We start from the raw sequence: 13,389 nt of genomic DNA on the forward strand, positions 1-13,389 counted from the left end.
AAGGCACATGGCTGGTGTCTGTTCCAAAGTTCTCGTTTCAAAGTGGCTTTCTCCCAGGATGTTCCTCTCTAGGCTGCAGTTCCTCAAAAATGTCAGTCTTTGCACTTGGTATATTTGTCCTCTCTCAGCTACTCCGGAGCAAGAGTCTGCTTTCAACAGCCATCTTCAAACTGTCTCTCATCTGCAGCTCCTGTGCTTTCTTCAAAGTGTCCCTCTTGGCTGTAGCTTCTCTTCAAAATGTTACTCACAGCTGCACTGAGTTCCCTCTGCCCGTCAGCTCATTTGTATGGCTCCACTGATGAAGGCCCACCCTGAATGGGTGGGGCCTCACCTCTATGGAGATATCTCATCAGAGTTATCACCTACAGTTGGGTGGGGCGCATTTCCATGCAAACAACCTAATCCAAACATTCCAACTTAATCCCCACTAATATGTCTGCCCTGCAAGATTGCATCAAAGAATATAGCTTTTTGTGGGGGACATAATACATTCAAACCAGCACACTTATACCTTGGTATGACATGTTGGTTGTTCACATTTAGCCTGGGCCCCCATGTTATCAATCACAGGAATATCTCATCAGCTTAAATAGTATTTTTTGAATTACGAATTAGTTGTCTTTTCTTAGCTCTATTCCCAGCACTGACAGCACAACCTTGGGGAAATGGCTTCACCTCTTAGTATCCTGAGTTTCTCCATCTATAATATTATATTAATGAAATGATAACACATACCATGTCATTGAAAGGATAAAGGTGATTATACCAGCATAGGCTTGAGGTTGCAATTATAATGTCAGGAAAGAATCCATGTAATGTTTGTAAAGCCTCCTTCTTACAAAGCACTAAAAAGTGTGTCTCACTATATTTCAGTTCTGAAATTTAAACATTATAATTGAATTGAGGAAGTGGAAGGAGACTTTTTGTCTATGTGATGCTATTATTTAGCATACAAATTGCACTTATTGATGCAAAGCATCTCCCAATAATTTCTTCAATGTGTTCTCCTTACACAAATCCAGGTATGAAATGGTCTTTGAGCTAAGGAAACTCAAGCATGGATGATTTCAAGCCAAGCACAAGTGAATAGCAGCAGACAAAGATGGAAGTGAATCTAGAAGGAATATTTGTACCTTCAGGTTTCTTGGAGGCAAGAACAAAGTGAGTTTTGGGTGGCAAACCTCTTCACCTTTGTCTTTACTGGCTCTTACCCTCTGCCCAACACCCTTTCCTCTGCCTATCAGATTTTATGGTTCTGTGCTCCCAAAGAGCCAGTGGAGTCTTACCTCGCATCCAGTTTTCCCAGGCAGATGTATTGACCTCTCTCCATGCTACAACACAATTCACATCTATGATTTCAGGAATCAAATCATGTTGAGGATGCACTGGCCTTCTCATGGGCTATTTGCTGTTTCAGATCAATCAACAACTTTTAAGACCAGATTTCAGTCTCCAGAAGAACAGGATGGAGCAGTTTTATTGGAGCAGTGAATAATCCTCATTTACTTAAAAACATGCTCCCTAGGCAGTCATAAATTGAGCTTTATGTGTTAGATCAGCTATGATATTGCATCTTTGGAAAGGTTAGATGGAAGCTCAGCCCAGTCCACCTGTACAGGCTCCACTTCAAGAATTTGCATTGCTTGGTTGTGGTGTGTTTAAACTGTCTTTTGTTTCAAAGATAGCTGGAAAAAGAGCAGAGCATACAGCAATGAAAGTGACCAGATGAATGGAAATATTTTCTTTAGGGACATTGAATAACCAGGACTCATTAATCTGTAAAAATCAAAGCTGAATAGATTCAAAGTCTACAAGTCTATAAAACTGAAAAGAATAGAGAGTGTATTGAGATGGACTTATTCATCAAATTCCAGAACAAAGGGCCCCTTTTGAAGCTCAAAAAGTGAGGATTTGGGATAAATGGAAGGAACTATTTTTTTTAACACAGTGGGGGATAAACTTATGGAACTCATTATCCCAACTATTGCTATTCATTAAAATATAAATAGGCCCAGATAAAGAATTAGTAGCTGATTAAAGATCAGTAATGGGTTACTAAAGAAGGTTTGGGTTTAGCCTAGTGGTTGGGAGCCTTTGCTTATTGTCATCTCTACCTGGTTTTAAATTCTAGCACAGCTCAGATTGGAGGAATTACTCAACTTCCCAAAGCCTATGGCACAAGTTTACATTGTGCTATGGAAGTAATAACAGTACTTAAATCTTAGGGTTGTTGGAATGGTTAGATGAGAAGAGGCATGTTAATTTCATGGTACTATGCCTGGCACATAAAGTGGAGGAAGGAGAAGGAAAAAGCAAAAGAGAAGGAGAAGAAAAAGAACAGGAGAAGAAGAAGATTGAGAAAATGATGAATATTGATGACGATGAAATCTTTCCAGTTGATGTCTTGCTATTCCCAACTGAATCTTGAACAGGATAGTTCTGATATTCACAGTACAATCCTACACAACAAAAAATCACACTGCTTAGAATGCAAATAGGGCTCCATTTGAGAAGTAAAGATTTAGCCCTTAGATCTGCATTGAGATAAATGATTTATAACTAATCTTCTTAATTATAGGTTAATAAATTCTATTGACACACACAAGCATGACACATATGCATATACATATACACGCAGACACATGCACTCACACACACAAACACGCCTCAACTCTTTGTTTCAATGAATTCTCAGTTTAGTTAGAAAATAAACATTTAGCTGATTTGACCAGTAAAGTCAGCTAAACTGACTGAGCAATATTTGTTTGTAAATATAGGCTGTCTTTCAGTATATGCTTAACCCTGATATAGTTTCTCCTTTTAATTGTGTTTTCACCCTGCCCTATTGTTAGTATCTTCTGAAATTCTTAGAAATCAGACAAGTGGAAATAAAGCAATTCTGTGTCAAACATTGGAAAGTATAGCTCTGCATATACCCAACTTTAGATTTGTGTAAGTATTTCAGTCAAGCATTTTCTTTCATCCTCTTCAGCCCAAATGAAGACTCTTATCTCTGAGGATTTGACACAGAACATGCTTTGCTTTCCGTGCATGAGACCGCTTTTTATTTTTTCATTTTAATTTTATCATTTGTTATTGGACTTTGGCTCACTTATCACATCTCTTCTTTTCTGAAAATGTATTTCTTTTCCTTTTACTCACTGCAAAGCCAACTATACCTCCACATTTCCTTCCTATCCTTCAATTAGGGAGAATCACATGAAAAGCACCCCCTTACATACACACACACACACACAAACAGGCACACACATACACACATCCCTTTCTGCTCCTAGAGAAAACACATCTCTAACTCCTGCAAGGGTGCCTCCACACTTCAGGCAGAGGTCCTGACATTCTATCTGCATAGCTCTTATCTGTCCTACGCAGGAGGAGGGAATGGGGTCTTGGAGGCTATGGGGAGAATATTTGTTGCCGTTCAAAGCAAGCTCTCTCTCTCTCTCTTTTTTTTTTCCCTTTCTCTCTTTTTTTCGACTTACAAGATAAATAGAAGTAGAAAGGACAAGCAGTTTTGATTAGCATTTAAAATGTTGTCAATTTTTAATGAAAGCGTAACCTCCAACCATCAACTTTACACAAACTGGAGACAAGGTTGCAAAACGAATGCTAATATATTTGGCACACTTTCTCATACTTGTCCTTCCGCGAACTTTTCTTGTTGCTAATTTGTTATGTCAGCCCATATTAGTAGGTTTCAAAAGTCCAAACTGGCAAGTGTGGTGACCCAAAAAGAACCAGTCTTTTGAGGATCTTTAAGTTGAAGCATAGTAGTTGGGCAGTTCATTAGCTGTTTACCTATGGTTCTATAGCTGTGACTATATCAGTTGGAGGAGTTGTCAAGTTTCAGGGGACATCTTCAGAGTCTTTCAAAATTCATTTCTGAATGTGACACTTTAATTCAAGAAATAAATGCTTACCATTCAGTCAACATCCAAGGCATGCAAATGGTGTATTTGCTTTTCCCTAAGTAACAAAGGAAATACAGGATACAATGATTTCCCTCAAGGAGCTTATATTTTTAGTGGCAAAACAAGGAAATATACATGGAAAGGACATGAAAGCACTGGGAAGTGAACATATAAATAAGTATCAAATACTAAAGAGTGAAATGCATAACATAGGTGCTGAAGGACATCGATAACGGAGTTGTTGGGGTCCATTCAGAACCAAATGTAGATTGGAATGTCTCTCTGTGAATAACCAGCTGCTTCATGGGCAAATGGAGGACAGGCTATACTCTCCTACCCCTAACTCCCTTAGATGAAGCTGGGATATAAAACAAATATATTAGGTGATCTCAGAGAATAGAGCAAAATGGAGAGGGAAAACAATGAACCACAGTAGACAAAAACCATGAGCCATCTGACCTTTGAGAGCTTTGCTTAAAACTCATTTAAAAGTCAAGGAAAGCAGCCAAACTAGTTTCCACTTTCAAGGATTAAACAAATAGTTTTTATTTAGCTCAGCTCAGGTTGACCGTTCTCTCTCTCTCTCTCTCTCTCTCTTTCTGTTTTTAATTCACTAACACATTCCACAAACTAGAATGTTTTAAGGCCCATTTGCAGTGGGTGGTACATGAATTATATGAGGTAGGAAGATTTAATAAGACTGGTCTTCAATCACAAGATGTTATTTATTCCTGAGCTTTCATGGGGAAGTTCACATTTCTCAATTTTCCCTGGGAATGGGCTTGAGGAGTATTGTCTTCCTCAGGTGTAGGACATAGTATTCTCTCTGTTCGGTTGATTCTACATGGACCTAGGGACATTATTAGTTCATCAAAGTAATAAGTGCTTATTTGTTTTGTGTTTATAGATTTTAGCAGGAATATATAGCTCTTTCTGAGTAACAATGCATGTACCCACTCACCCAAGCCTTATTCTTTTCAACTTCTTCCATCATCTTCTGGGGATGGTTTTGTACTCTGGAGGAAGCTCTTTCATTTTTGTCATAGGTGAACTGTCTAATAGTGAATAATGTTAAAAAAAAAAAAAACACTGTGTCAAAAATAGAACTTAATTGGACTCTGCATTTTGTTATAAATTAAAATTTGCAAATTGGTAGAGAGAATATCAAAGATGGAGACTCTTAGGGCACACTTTAAAAATAATGGACCCTTAAAAGTATATGGTCATGAAGGTAAAATAGATAAACTTACAATAAAAATAAGCATATTTATATTGGCATTTCCTGACTCCTCTAACTCTGAAGTACTAATATTGTATAAGTGCCTGGGTTAATTTAGGCAGAAACACACACACACACACACACACACACACACACACACACACACACACATATCTTTATTAAAAACAGGAATTGCACAAGAAGAGAAGATGGAAGAATTAAAACTAAAGGTCATGAAATTTGATCATCTCCATATTTAAGGTTACTCTAAGCACTCTGCAAATAACAAGGTGCTTTAATGTCGTGCCTGCACTTTCGTCTCATTTAATATGAAACCCGTGAAAGATTGTTCCTGAAGTCATTATCTTCAACTGTTGAGAGCATAGATCATGACTAAGTGACGGAAGTGCCGTGGGAACTCTCAATGGGCTCCTGCTCAGGATCTGATATATGTCTCCCAGTATCCATCAAAGTCAAATCATGTGCAAAGGAAAAGAAAGACAGAACATTATTATTATTTTTTTTAAATTACCTTTCCGCTTCTGAAATGCAGGACCCAGATAAGTTAAGAAACTTTTGCCCAATAAAATTAAAACATATTTAAAAAAAAAAGTCATGTGTGTGAATTTTTAATAGACCTATGAAAAAATTTTATCTGGTTTCTTTAAAAAGATACATAATGCAAAGAGTTGAAATAGTAAAGGTCTTGTGAATCACACCTTATTTGTTTCGCTCCTCTATGCAAAAGCTGTATAATCTAGATATTGTGTGTATTCTTAATACCTCATATTCATGTAAATACTCATAAGGAGAATCTACTGTAAAGGAATTTTGACTTTATTTTGAGCAGAAAACTGATGTGAGTGATCAGGAACAGCATCCTGGATAAGGAGGCTTGTGAGATGGATTCTAATGGGAGAGAGGTGTGAGAGGAAATTTCAAAGACAAAGAGTGGTATCAGTAAATCCACAAAGGCAAGACCAGGGTTGTTGATTTTAATAAGCAGAGATTCTCAAGTAGGAGAAAATATTTTACATCTGAAAAAGTAGATTGGACTACTTTAGTTGGATGAGGGCTTAAAATTTTGGACTTGCATCTTTAAGAATCCATTAGATATTTTAAAGAAGAGAGTCACACTAACCGTAATGGTTTGGAAGGATGATTCTTCTGAAAACAAAATGCATGAATACTGGTATAGGAAGAGATTGGGTATGGGGAAATTCATTAGGAGACTGTTAAAATAATCTGAGGCATGGCATGATAGGGATTTCAAGTGTGATAGATGCTGGAGAACATAAGATTGAGTCAAAGAAAGACTCTCTAGATTCTATAACTGAAAGGTGTGAGTCAACATCACACAGGGCCTAAAATGGGGTGGTTAAGAGAATGATGCACACTTATTTATTCAAGGGGAGAGGGGTAGGGGTTGAGTTAAATTTCAGTCATTTTGAGTTTGAATGGAGCTGTACAATAGCTAGTTGGAAAGCCAAGGCTGGTGTTGGATCAAAGATCTCCAATGGAGGAGATTCAGAGTGGAAGTTCCCTGAATAAAGAAGGTAATCAGAGACAGAAAATATTAACACAAGAGGATAAAAACAGCAGTTCATAAAGCGCAGGCTGTGGGAGGCTGACTAATGACCTCTGAACATATACATGTTCTCATCCTTGTGACTTGTGAACATTACCTTCCATGGCCAAAGTGACTTTGGGGATGTGGTTAAGTTAAGACTCTGGAGTTGGGGAGATTCTCCTGGACTCTCCAGGTGGATGCAAATGTAATCATAAGTGTCCTTCTAAGAGGGAGGCAGAAAGAAATTTGAATATAGAAGAGACGGCAACATGGCAATGAAGACAGAGATTGAATGATACGGCTGCAAGCTAAAGAGTAACAGTGAAAGGTGGAAGAGACAAAGAACGGATTCTCCCCTAGAGCCTCCAGAAGGAACTAGCCCTGCCGACACCCTGACTTTAGCCCCGTGAAACTGATTTAGGACTTCTGGCTTCCAGAACAACAAGATAATAAATTTCTGTTGTTTTAAGCCACTAATTTTGTGGTAATTTGTTACAGCAGCAATAGGAAAATAATACACAGATACATATAAAATATATGGTAGAAGGGAGGAAAAAGAAGAGACTGAGAAGGAAGAGTAGGAGACAAATCAGGAGTGTTCAATGAATCATAGATATTAAGGGAGGAGAGAATTTCAAAAGAATCCCAGTATTGCAAAATAGTCCTTTCAGATTGGAGGTTTGGGTGAAGGGTGAAGGGAATCAGAAATAAAGAGTTTAAGGTGATTTGATCTTCCTCAGATCCAAAGAGAAGGTTGAGCTTTCCAAATTATAATCCCAAGTAAGCTCCCTTGTATTTTCTGATTTTTGAGAAGGAGGAATTTTCAGTGTATTTCATTGGACTTTAAGTTTGTAAGCTAAGTGGTTGAATTATTTTGGTAAACTGCTATTTTCTGAGTATCTTTGTTTGAAGTTCCAAGATTCTAGAACATAAACATGTTTATACCTAATTGAATAATTCCTTTCCAAGCTTCTATATTTAAAAAAAAATTGTTTACTTGAATATATGTATATCTGTGTGTATATATATATTGTTCAGTAATGATACGACAATAAATGTATTAACATAACTTAGTTGCAAAGATCTGTGTATGAAGTTGTCCCAGCTCCCTACCTGAGCTGACCTTGGGTTTAGGAAAGGTTTACAACAATGGTGAGTCTCTCAGTTCTTGATGAACCACAATGCTTGCTTCTGTTTAATCATTGCTGATAGTAACAGCTGACAGCAAGATCTAAAGAGAGAGGGGAAAAACCTAAAGCAACTGAATTCTATTTAACAGGGGGAAAATAGTTTTTACAATTCACTGTTTGTGCATATGAATGGGTGAACTGAAGGTTATTCTGCATATTTTTGTAAAGTGTTTGAAATTACAGAGGACACATTTATTTCTCTTTAAAAATAAACCCTAAAAATGCTTCCTGATAAATCCTTTAAGATAAACAGAATGGATTATCCCTTGACTTTTTTTTCATGAGAAGTGCTTGTTCTAGCATTTGCAAAGAGTAGGAGTGTCTTCCTTATAAAGGTCAAGCATACAGTGTTGGTGGGATAGATGGTAGGGAAAGGAGGAGATGTGATCATTAATGGTCTTAAAGCAGGCAGATTTAGTTTAAGTAGCAGGTGCTTCCCTCAGCCACCACCCCTGGCTAAAGAAGCATGTGCTCAGTCTACTGGATAAATGCTTAGATTGCAGATCATGGGGTAACTTCCATTTGTGTAACACCAGGAAATGGTTTTCCTAGCCAAAACCAAACAGAGCAAAACACTATTGTCACCAACTTGAAGACACAAACATTTCCTTCTCCATAAATGTCTTTAAAGAGCTATAGATTCTTGAGCAAATCAGTCTGATAGGTCACAGTTCAGGGTGTTTCAAAGGAATGTGACTGTGAGGATGCACTAGCTTTTGTGTAACCACGGCAAGAGCAAGCTTCTTCTCTAGCGTCTTAATTTGGGAGGGGGCAGGGAAAATAACATGCAACCTGGAAGAAACTCCTGGCTTCAAGTTGGAAAGAAAGGGAGAAGCAGTGGCTACCACAATTTGTCATTTTCACATAAGGTTCAGGAATGGACCCTAGGCGGCTTCTGCATTTTCACCTCTGCGTTTGTCATCCACTGCTGCTCCCAACCACAAACTCAGTTATGAACAATGTTTGAAAAGAAGCAGGTAAAGTTTCAATGATGTCCCCTGTTCCCACACTGACTTAGATCCATTGGAACTTGGAATTATACTACCAGGCCCAGGCCCAGGCCCCATAAACAAGGCCCCAGAGAGAGCTGCTAGGCCCAGCTCTTCATTCCTTCACACATGCCCCCACTTCTGAATTCTCCCCCATCACCACACCCCATACAAACATATCCCAAGACTCCTTCATGACAACCTGATTCAGAACCTGGTGCCACAGGCACCCTGACTCTTGAAATAACCTCAGTCATTAATCCCTCGCCCAGGCTGTAGGATTGATTTTAGCTGTTACACACACTCCTAGCTCCACCCCAGATTCTCAACCCCCTCCTCTGCACTGGGTCGTTCCTGCCCTCACTGAGAGATGTCTGGCAAGGCGTGAATAGAGCTAGAGGATGACTGATTTCTGAATATTGGTTGTTGCCTGGATTTGCTGTGTTTGGGGTGTCTCTTTTGGGAAAAAGTCCTGAAACTTTTTGATACTGTGGGTAAGCCACACAGCTATCCTTGCCTGGAAGGCAAGTCAGGCTGAGGGCATGGTGACTGGGCTTTTGAAGATCTCAGCTACCTCCCTTTTCCTCAGCTCATAGTGACTGAGGAACCATAATGCTTTTGTCATGTCTAGGAGAAAACAGAAAATAAAGTTCAAAACTACTTTGCTTGCCATTACAAAACAGTGCTATCATCAAATATAACAATTGGTGGAGAGGTGTGTGGGAATCCTGAATTTTATGCATGCTTGTTCTGTAAACCCACAACTTCTCTAATTAAAAAAAAAAAGGAACTGCTTTGCTTAGTTTTGTGTCCCAAATTGATTAACCACCCACTGTTTGCACTGATAAGGGGAGCTACTGTGCTTCTGTGGTCAGTCTCCATGGCACCCCCATTGGTTCCACAGTGGTGTACTCTGAGACATGTGCTGTGGGAAAGCAAAAGATGATTATGGCTATCTCAGGTCAAGGGTGTCATAGGAGGAAGGAAGATGCTGCTCACTTCTTTCATCTGCATCATCATAATCTGGTGCAATAACCTTGTTCAAGGGATGTTTCCTTGGGATGGAGGGAGGAAGAGACTGAAGAAACAGGGCTAGAACTGATGCTCAACCTGACAGTGGATGCAGAGGATAAAGGCATCACCAGACTGTAATTTCCACTGTCCTCTTCTTGAACTTCAGCCAAATAATTCTCCCTTTAGGGGCTGGGATAAGTGGCTTCTGGGGGAGTTCAGCCCTGAATGCAATTAATCTATCTGTACTCAACAGGAATGTTTCTGCACCATACCAATATTCTCTTGGTAACCATTTTATCTAAAGTGGAACATTTCCAGGAGCTGATTATAAGCATGTGAATGAAGTCTTAGTTGCTATTTTTTCAAACTCCAATCAATTCACCAGGATGATTAAATTCAACTATTGAAGGAAGAGTTGACGTAATCTACCCAAATGAGTTCCTGAGTCATCGCTGAAAATGTTTGTATCCACGGATTGATGTGTCCCGCCTTGCTGTTTCTTTCCCTTTTAACTAGCAATCTTCCCCTCTTGTTTGTTTGTGGGTTTTTTTTTTTCCTTCCTATCCATTTAACGTTTCTATCATGGAAAAGATCCCTGCAAGCAGTAACCACTATTTGAATGGTGAAATCAACAGCACAGCAAACGTCATTCTTAATGAGGCAAGACCTGTTGCCTACTCAGTCTCATAAGGAATATTTGGGTATACAGATATTTTTAAATGTTAGGAAAGGTTGTGTGCACAAGGCCTATTGAGCGTGCCTTTCAGAGATTGGAAAGATTCTTGCGATTCCATAACAATATATTATTTTTTAAAAGAATCATTTTTATGGTCATTTCCCCTTTCTATTACTTAGTCATTCTTGCTCCTGTATTTAGAGTCTTTGCCATGCAAATATTATTTAAGCCTTACTGTGGTTATGTGTGATTTTAAAATGTTTTAATGTTCCATTTGGCATTCCCACTGGTCCCATTTCTCGTGCTGAAAGTGTATTAATTCCCATATCAATATATATGTATATACATTTTTGCCAGTCAGGGGTATAAAAAGATATTTTCCATGCATATATTAGAGAGGTTATTACAAGTAGAAGATAGAAGGAGAGGGGGAAAGGAAGAATATAAAAAGAGCAGAGGAGAAAATGAGAAGAATATAAGGCAAAAGAAAATGGAAGTAAGGGGGAATTCTAAAATGTGGAAATGGCAAAAAAGATGGAAGGCATTCTCAAATTCAAGGGAATGCATGAAAAGAGAGTGAAGCAAGCTCAGTAACAGGGAAAAATAAACAGCAAAATCAGTAAGAACCAAGTCAATTATCAGAGAAAAGAGAGGAAGGATCAGATTAGGGGCTGATCACAACTTGCAAATGAAAACAGAAGGAAAGCATGTCATGAGGATGGTTCATTTCACTGTGACTGAAATGCTCTGATTTCCTGTACATTTTTTTCCTAATTTTTCCCAAAAATGTTATCCCCCAAGTATTATTCTTATTAATGTTCTCTTCAATTCTGCAGGAGGCATAAAAATAACTGATCAGTATGGGAACGTAAGCCATGTGGTTAGTGAGGCAGGGGTGATAATTAGAACATGCTGTACTATGCAGTAAACAAAGCTATTATGAACAAGAGAGTTCTTTATAGAGTGTTTAAAAAGAGGATGGAAATAATATACTTCCCCTTGACTGGCTTAAAAGCTCAGCTGGTTACTACTCTGAGAAATAAAAAAAAAAAAGGTTGGAGTTCATTGGTCAGTGTATTTGGAATCTAGTGAAATGAATCCACAAATATCACTGACATATGTTTTATTTCAGGTTCATTTTTCTCTTACGTGATCTCTTCCCTATCCAAAACTTATAGTTTCAGAGATGAACTCTCATCTGTTTCATAAAGCCAAGGCTATAGAATGAAAAACCTTTATGATTTTTGAATCCATGTTTTAAGCTTGTTTTTTAGCAATTTTTAATAATACTGATTTAGAGTTCTCGAAACTTGAAATACTATTTGTAACCTCCAATTTTATTTTGGACCTCACTAGTCAGATGGGGCCAAATAATTCTTTGATTCTGTAACTATACCTATTCTTCACTCAATGAGTACACGACTACATGACGATACTTGAAGGATTTTTTTAAGCTAGATAAATTTATGAAATATTACATGCTGCCTTCCCCCTCTTTGGATCCCCAGAAATCTTAGTTGAAAATACCTGTATTATTCCTTTGTCTTCTCATCTAGGTAGATTGACCTTGGCTCCTTCATTTTTTTTTTTTTTTTTCAGAAAACAAGTTCCATTAACCCCAAACAAGTTCCACTGACCCCAAACAAATAGAAGAATTCTTTACTTAGCTAAAAAAATACAAAAAACAAACAAACAAACAAAAAAAACTATAATTTGAAGTTGTGTATAATGCTCAATTTCCTAAATTCCTTTCCTTGGTAATATTTCTCAGTTGCTTATTTGTATTAGTCAATATGGTCTGAGAAAAAGTGATACATATATATACTTTCTATAAGCCCATACTCTGGAAAAGAAGAACTGAAAGAAAATCAGAATTGCTGACATAACAAACTATATAAATAAGATAGGAAAATGCTTTGGTAACAGGTAACAGGTAACAGAATTGGGGATGATTCATAAGAACGGAAACACTTTAATTGGTATGTGGAAATAGGGAGAAAGAACTCAAAGTAATTACTTAAGTCAAGAAATTACCACAATTACTTTCAAATGCAAAGATTTCAGGCCTGATACTTGTAAGAAGGAGCACAGAAATTCTGCCTGGCTTTATTTCGATATTTATGTACCCAAAACTGGGCTTGGTTCTGGGGGTAGGGAGAGAAGTGAATCATGTCCCTGGCACTCCAGGGCCAAGGGCCTATTGAGAGTGGTGGATATGGGCTTCTAAACAACAAAGCCCACTGAAGCGTTGGCAGGGTTACAGTAGAAGGGACTACAGAGCAACCTGGGCCCAGCAGAGTGATGCCAGATTGTAAGGGACAAACCGTCTGGTGGGTAATCCCCCCACTGCACTGGTCTCCTGGTTGTCTCCCTGTGCCTGCTCTTGCCCTTACAGTCTGTTCTCCATTCAGCAGCCAGAGCGATGTTTTTGAAAATATAAGGCTAGTAATTCCATCCATGTGCTAGGAGTCCTTCAGCAGCTTCCTTCCCTCCTTGAACACAGTCCAAAGGCCTTACCCAGGTGTCTAAGCCCTCAGTGGTCTAGCTTCTGACTAGTTCTTCAGCTCATCTGTCTCTCCCGCCTTTCAAACCAATACCCCTCTTCTCTTTCTGCTACTTCCCCAACTAACCCAGCTTGTTCTTGTCCTGAAGTCCTTGCTCTTTCATTCTTGTTGCAAGATTCACTCTCCTCTCACTCTCGTTAGGTGTCTACTCAAATGTCTCTTGCATCCCTAACCAGCTTACTTAAAAGAGACTCCCCCTTTTCTTTCTTCTTTCTCTATCCCAAAAATTGTTTTATTT

Source organism: Choloepus didactylus, chromosome 16 (assembly GCF_015220235.1).
Source record: "Choloepus didactylus isolate mChoDid1 chromosome 16, mChoDid1.pri, whole genome shotgun sequence".
Classification (NCBI taxonomy): Eukaryota; Metazoa; Chordata; class Mammalia; order Pilosa; family Megalonychidae; genus Choloepus; species Choloepus didactylus.